Source organism: Mizuhopecten yessoensis, unplaced genomic scaffold (assembly GCF_002113885.1).
Source record: "Mizuhopecten yessoensis strain PY_sf001 unplaced genomic scaffold, ASM211388v2 scaffold9847, whole genome shotgun sequence".
NCBI classification, from domain to species: Eukaryota; Metazoa; Mollusca; class Bivalvia; order Pectinida; family Pectinidae; genus Mizuhopecten; species Mizuhopecten yessoensis.
The window spans coordinates 182522-188575 of record NW_018408252.1 but is presented as its reverse complement, the minus strand read 5'-3'; the positions used below and the strand labels follow the sequence as shown (position 1 = coordinate 188575).

The 6054-nt window shown below is 34.8% G+C and overlaps 1 protein-coding gene across 3 annotated transcripts in view; it reads right to left on the bottom strand.

The window, feature by feature from the left end:
• Nucleotides 1-6054, bottom strand: part of LOC110458821 (tripartite motif-containing protein 2-like) — a 117646-nt gene extending 111592 nt beyond the window's left edge. For 2 of the 3 annotated variants that reach the window (XM_021510748.1, XM_021510747.1), the window contains exon 1: nt 5973-6050. The gene's annotated coding sequence lies outside the window, so the exon portion shown is untranslated. Of the gene's footprint in view, nt 1-5972 lie in introns of all 3 variants that reach the window. The other variant, XM_021510751.1, reaches the window with a different exon arrangement.

The following is a 6054-nucleotide window of genomic DNA, read 5'->3' as shown; positions in this document are numbered from 1 at the left end:
TAAAACCTATCAATCAATCAATCAAGTTGTTTTCACTCGTAAACTTAATATTGAACGTACCTATCGCACAGAAAAAGAAAGTTTTACTAATAATATCGTCATGTATTAGGAGATTGTTTTTAGGTCCTGCCTTCACAAATATTAAGAGAAAACGATTCTTGAATCACGATCAGACAGTCGCTAATGGCTGATGAAAAGTTCGAAGTTATTTTTTGCAGTAAAGTGGCGTATATGATTTAACACACCAGAGTGCTTTGGCATGTTGGATAGACATAGAACGTAGGTAGTCCAATAAATAACCATGCAACAGATCGGATTGCAAACGTGGTATAAATGCTAAGGGTCTAACTGTTATTTGTTGCTTAGAATAGTAGCCAGAAGTAATTGTAAAATATTTTTCCAATGTCAAATTATCATATTTTCATGTTATGAACTTTTTCATGTTACTATGGTAAAGTTCTTACTTTTGATATGAACTGTTATTTTTTAAACAGGTCATGGAAATACAGAAAAAAAGACTGGTACCTGTTCTAGCCAAGGGTGGAATCGTTACAAGAAAGATTATATAATGTGTTGCATTTCTGATGTCAGTTTTTTTGGTGTAATAAATAAAAATCTTTTATATATCTGCAAAAAATGTTTTGTTTTATTTTCCTACAAAGATCTTGAAGTGAAAATATCAACAATGCAGATGTTATATATAGTAGTCAGAGAAAGCCAGGATTTGTTCAATACATTTGTAAATGTTATCTTAACCCCCAAAACGACGTTACGCCGCGACGCCGTCAAAAGTCTCACACATTGTAAAACCCAGTGGAGGGAGATCTCCCACACTGGACTCCTAAGAGGTTGGCAACCCTGGCCTATACTGTATGAGTCAAAAATGGAGACATGAGGTGGAATTCCCTAAACGACCCAAAAAGGCTCTGCTAAAATCTAGCCAAAGAAAACTTCTAGGGTCAGCATGAGTTCTCAGAAAACAACCAGCAGGTCAGCTTGGAAGCTTATTGACCATGGCCTAAATTAAACTAATACAGGAACCTACCATAGAAATTAAAACCCTCCAGCTTATCAGGATAAAGCAGACAGCACACTCAGAGATGTATAAGTAGATCACTTTAAACATGTGTCAATATATGTCCTACAGGACCTTAAGTTCTTATGTAATAACCAGTACACAATGTCCCGAGGAGGTCAGCAGGCCCCTCAGCCATTACAAATCTTCATTGTACACTTGACTTATATCTTGATTTTGAACAATGGATTTGATGACCTGAAATATCACAGATTTGTTTGGGGTGTTATATTGAATACTGGTTTAGTACATCAATTAACACTATATGTACATGTTAATTTTGACTTGGATCAAATATGAAAACTTGATTTCCAGATTGTTATATACTTAGTGACTACATTACATAGTTAACTTAGTAAGTTTCACGTTATTTGTAGCCTAGGGATATTGCAGCATTTGTCTAGCAATATGGTTTTAAAAAGCTATTAATCTATTGCAATATTTTTTCTAATAACTGTTTATGGATTTAAGCAGACTTTTGAAATAATTTTACAGATATAATGTTTAGATTGAATCAATATTATCCATACTAAAGTTGATTGTTGTGAAACTTTCAAAACCAAAATAGTTTTCTATTTTATCATTGAAGCTTACTGACCTTACATACTTTTTGAAATGTTCACGGGGCAGATTACGCATGTTCACAATTAAAAGCATATATAAAATGTGTGTACGTACACCCTAGGGAAAACATAAAACTTTGAAATTACATATTTTGAGTTATTCTTATAGATGAAATCATTAGATCTTAGAATATAGGAATAGTTTAGCAAATTCACTGGTTGAAAAAACTCAATTTTATGATCCAAAATCAGAAGTCTCCCTCCAAAATAGGGAGAGTTGGCGAGTATGACCTTATGCTCACATTTTTATATTATCTACATAAAATCTTTTTGAATAAACTATTGCAGATAAAGTGTATTTAGTTTTTTATTCGGATGCACAAACAGATGTGTACATGCAGGCCAGGATTTGAACCCAAGACCTTCAAAATCACAGACGGACTATATGGACAATTTTACTACTATGCTATATAGTCACAACCCAGTCCAGATTTGGCCATATTTGTACACTAGTAAGAAAGGGTTGTGACTTCATTTAAAGTCAGTTTTTCTTCATCTTATGACACATAAAGGAGGGTGAGTGTACGACTTCTGAGTGTGCCTTGATGTCCTATCCCCTTATACATCTGACCCATGTCAATATATGGTAGCTAAATTAAAGAAATTGTGCTTCAAAGAAATTTGTTTCAAGTTTCAATCGCCCACAAAAACATATCCATTCAACAAACAGAGCTGTATGACCTTACATTAATGACTCACCACAAATCAAAATACTATGAATCTTTGTTGCTTAAAAATAAATGAAAAATTTGATCCCATAAACAATCTCTATACAAATAATGAAATTTCTTGCTTTCCTTGTAATTTGAAACGTTGCTAAATGAACTCTTTGAGCTTATATAAATGTCAAGTGCAAAGAAAGACAAGTAAAATTAGATTATTGAAAAGTAAAGAATATACACATGTATTGGGAGGCTCAAGTTCAAACTCCCATTACCTTATGAACGCTATTGCCAAAAACGAATTTAACAATTACATTGTAGTAAGTTGTGTGGGTTTTCTGACATGCAGGGATAATTCTGGAGGGGGCCATCGATGGGGCCAATGATCCCTCAAAACTGAAATTGACCCCTCAATGTTCCAAATTTTCTTTTAAAACCTGTTTCACCACTGTAGACCATAATGGGCCTATCCAGATCACTTCATGGTAGAGTTTATCAAAGTTACATAGGGGTGAAAGGGTTACTTTTACATAGCATGGCCCCACTTATTGACTCAAAATTGCTGAAATGGCCCTCTGCTCTCAAATTTCCAGGATTGTCCCTGGAAGTGAATATAAAAAAGGTGCGAATTGATGTTGCCTAGCATATAAAGGGTTTCTACCGTACCTACTGTTCACCCAATAGCAAGTTGTTCCATAGACAGGGAAGTCGCTCTTTGTTACACTGAGGGAAGTTCACTGTTGACATGACAGGATTCATTATCCTTGCTTAACCTGACCGTAGTTTAAGGTGATACCGACCAGCTTCTAAACCCATTGTGTAGACTTCTTTTTCAGCACTAAAAACCTTTTCATAGACTTACCTCTAAAAAGCTTACAAATTGAATAGTCCATTCTTTATGTACTTACAAATATTTCTACTTGTATTATAAGCTGACTCACAGACACTTAATCCAGCTTGACAGAACATCTGGATGATAAACTTTAACACAATGGATTATAAATGAATAGGATTTCTTATTTCAAATTATCAATATCCTTTAGGAGCTCAAATAGCATATGACAGTATTATAGTTGCTTACATAAGAAATATTGCCAATAATGTGTCTGTATAGGCAGTGTATTTAATATATCTGTATCATCCAAGTATACATGTACATGATTTTAATCTTCTGAAGAGTTAGAAAGATATCCCTAATTTTCATTGGTATACATCAAGAACTGTGTACAATGCTCCCTACATTTCCTGCTTCAGTTACAAAAACAGTATTCTGATTGATAGTTAAATAAAAACTCTAGTAAATACTTAATTCAATATAATTTATATAACTCACAATACCAATGTCATCAGTCATCATTCTGTATTTTCTGAGTAATTTGTGATTGTGTTTTAATGAAATCTTGAAGTTGTTGTTATGTATTATTTTTCGAGTGACTTTTTAATGCAGAACTACCCCCAGGTGGTTACTTCTCAGTATGGAGGTGCATCATGNCCCCCCCCCCCCCCCCCCCCCCTAACTCAGCTGATTGACTAAAGCACAAATAGGAACAGTCAACCCAGATTTCTTAACAAAGGTTGACATTGACATTTGTCAGCATCAATCTATTAGCATTAGGATTGGTCAAATTTTTATCCAAAACTGTCCTTACTATCACGAACCGCTATTATATTCTGCTAGGAGGGTCATCAGTGTTTAATCCTTCAAAATTTTCCACCTCAGCGACGCCATTTTCTAAGTTATGCAAATAACATGTGAGTGATTATTCAACAAAATGGGGTGGTCCTCTAAGGATGGTTTTGGATAAAAAGTAACCTATTTAACGATATAAGTGAGGAATGTGATATATATATGTCAAAGCAGATTTTTGTTGTCAGCACCTCAAAACTTTCCGACACTAAAGTGAAACAGTGTCAGAGAATTCTGCGTCTTCCAATACTAGTGAGCTCTGACCCCCCACCAAACAGTGGGCTCTGACCCCCCACCAAACATATATCCGTCAAAAAGTCTAAAACTGGTGTCAGGGCCAGAGGGAACTAATTTCATATACCTCCGGTCAGTAAGAAGAAAATTAATTAAATATTGTCAACCCTGTTTGAATAATATGAAATTAAAGCTGCTGAAATAAAGAGAAGTTTGAACAATCCAACTCGACATCGGCAAAAATCAAGTCGTTGATATGCGACAACGACGGCTTATTACAATATGTTTGCAAATATGGCGATGGATAATGGTTCATAGGTCTTCCTTATATTTACTTATATATTGATAATTGATTATTAAGTTCAATCTGCACGTAATAGCAAAGATGGTTGAGAGACAAGCTATGTTAGCCGCAACCCTCTAGTATCTATTGACTTCCAGAATACGGAGAGCTGATTCAAACTGTGGTTAAGGATTGACTGGTCAAATCTGTTTGTTTTTGCACATACACAGGTAACATATCAATAAAGTAATAAATCAAGTGATCCGTGGCCAGGTTGCGATTATATAATCAAATTGTAAACACAGTAATATCACGACAATGCACAAGTGTCTGTCATCAATGTGTGACAGGAACGCTCCACGCTATGTACTGATAGGATATTGTATACATAGTCGGTTGTTGTAAGAAACTCAACAATTGCTAACATGTAGAATATATATGTATAAATTGTCTATCATAGATGACTATGATGGTCGCACATCATTGGTACTTATACTCACTACTCAGTTATTAAATGATGTCGATGCGAAAATAGATCAGTTTAGGCGAATTTCGCAAGGCTTAACTTATTGCATCGTCGATGGCTAAAATTGATCAATTATTGCGTAATTTCAGTACCCAAATTTAGTGTTCCAACAACCTGAAATGTTGGTAAGCAGGGTTCGAACTATAATCAGACAGAAATTTATTGTTTTTATTATACAAAAAGTGTGCTCAAATTAATTATTCGCCTATTTGAACTGACTGGAGGTTTACCATATTCTCATTTGCCGTAATGAACCCCTGTGGTATAGGGGTGTTTCTGAATTATCCCTACAACACATTTATATATCTATACCAGTATATGTTTGTTGATGTGTCCAGCAACTGTAGTAACCCACACTGTAGTGTAGCCTTTTACATAATGCAGTATCATTCATATTTCTTTTCTATTCTGACAATATTTTTAATTCCTTCCACCCTGTCAGTTACTTCATGCATGACCATATTTATAGAATAATATATATTTATGTTATAGAAAGAAAAGTATCTTGCTTTGAAATTGAAGCGTTGATTTATTTTCAATCTATGAGCCTTGATGCAGTAAATATTTTCAGTTTTGAGATTATTTACATCTTTATCCGATAATGATAACTAAACACATATAGTAAAAGATCAAGACCATGACAGCATGTAAGAAAGATTTTGGTGATATATCCAAAAATATCTCACTCCAGTCAGGTCGACAGCGATTCGCCGATATGCATCATCCGATATTCCGACACAGGCTCTGGTGACGAAACAATTCCACTCATCATGGTTCCTGTTCTAAATAAAGCCTAGCACAAGTCTTCAGTTGTGTTTGAACATTTTGTTATTCGGTGTGTTTCCTAAACTGATAATGACACATGTAAATTACTTCACTTACCGGTTTTCGAAGACTGTGGTGTTTTCTTACCGCCGAACCAAAACAAAGTGACAGCAGTGATGAATAACAGGAGGTAACAGGG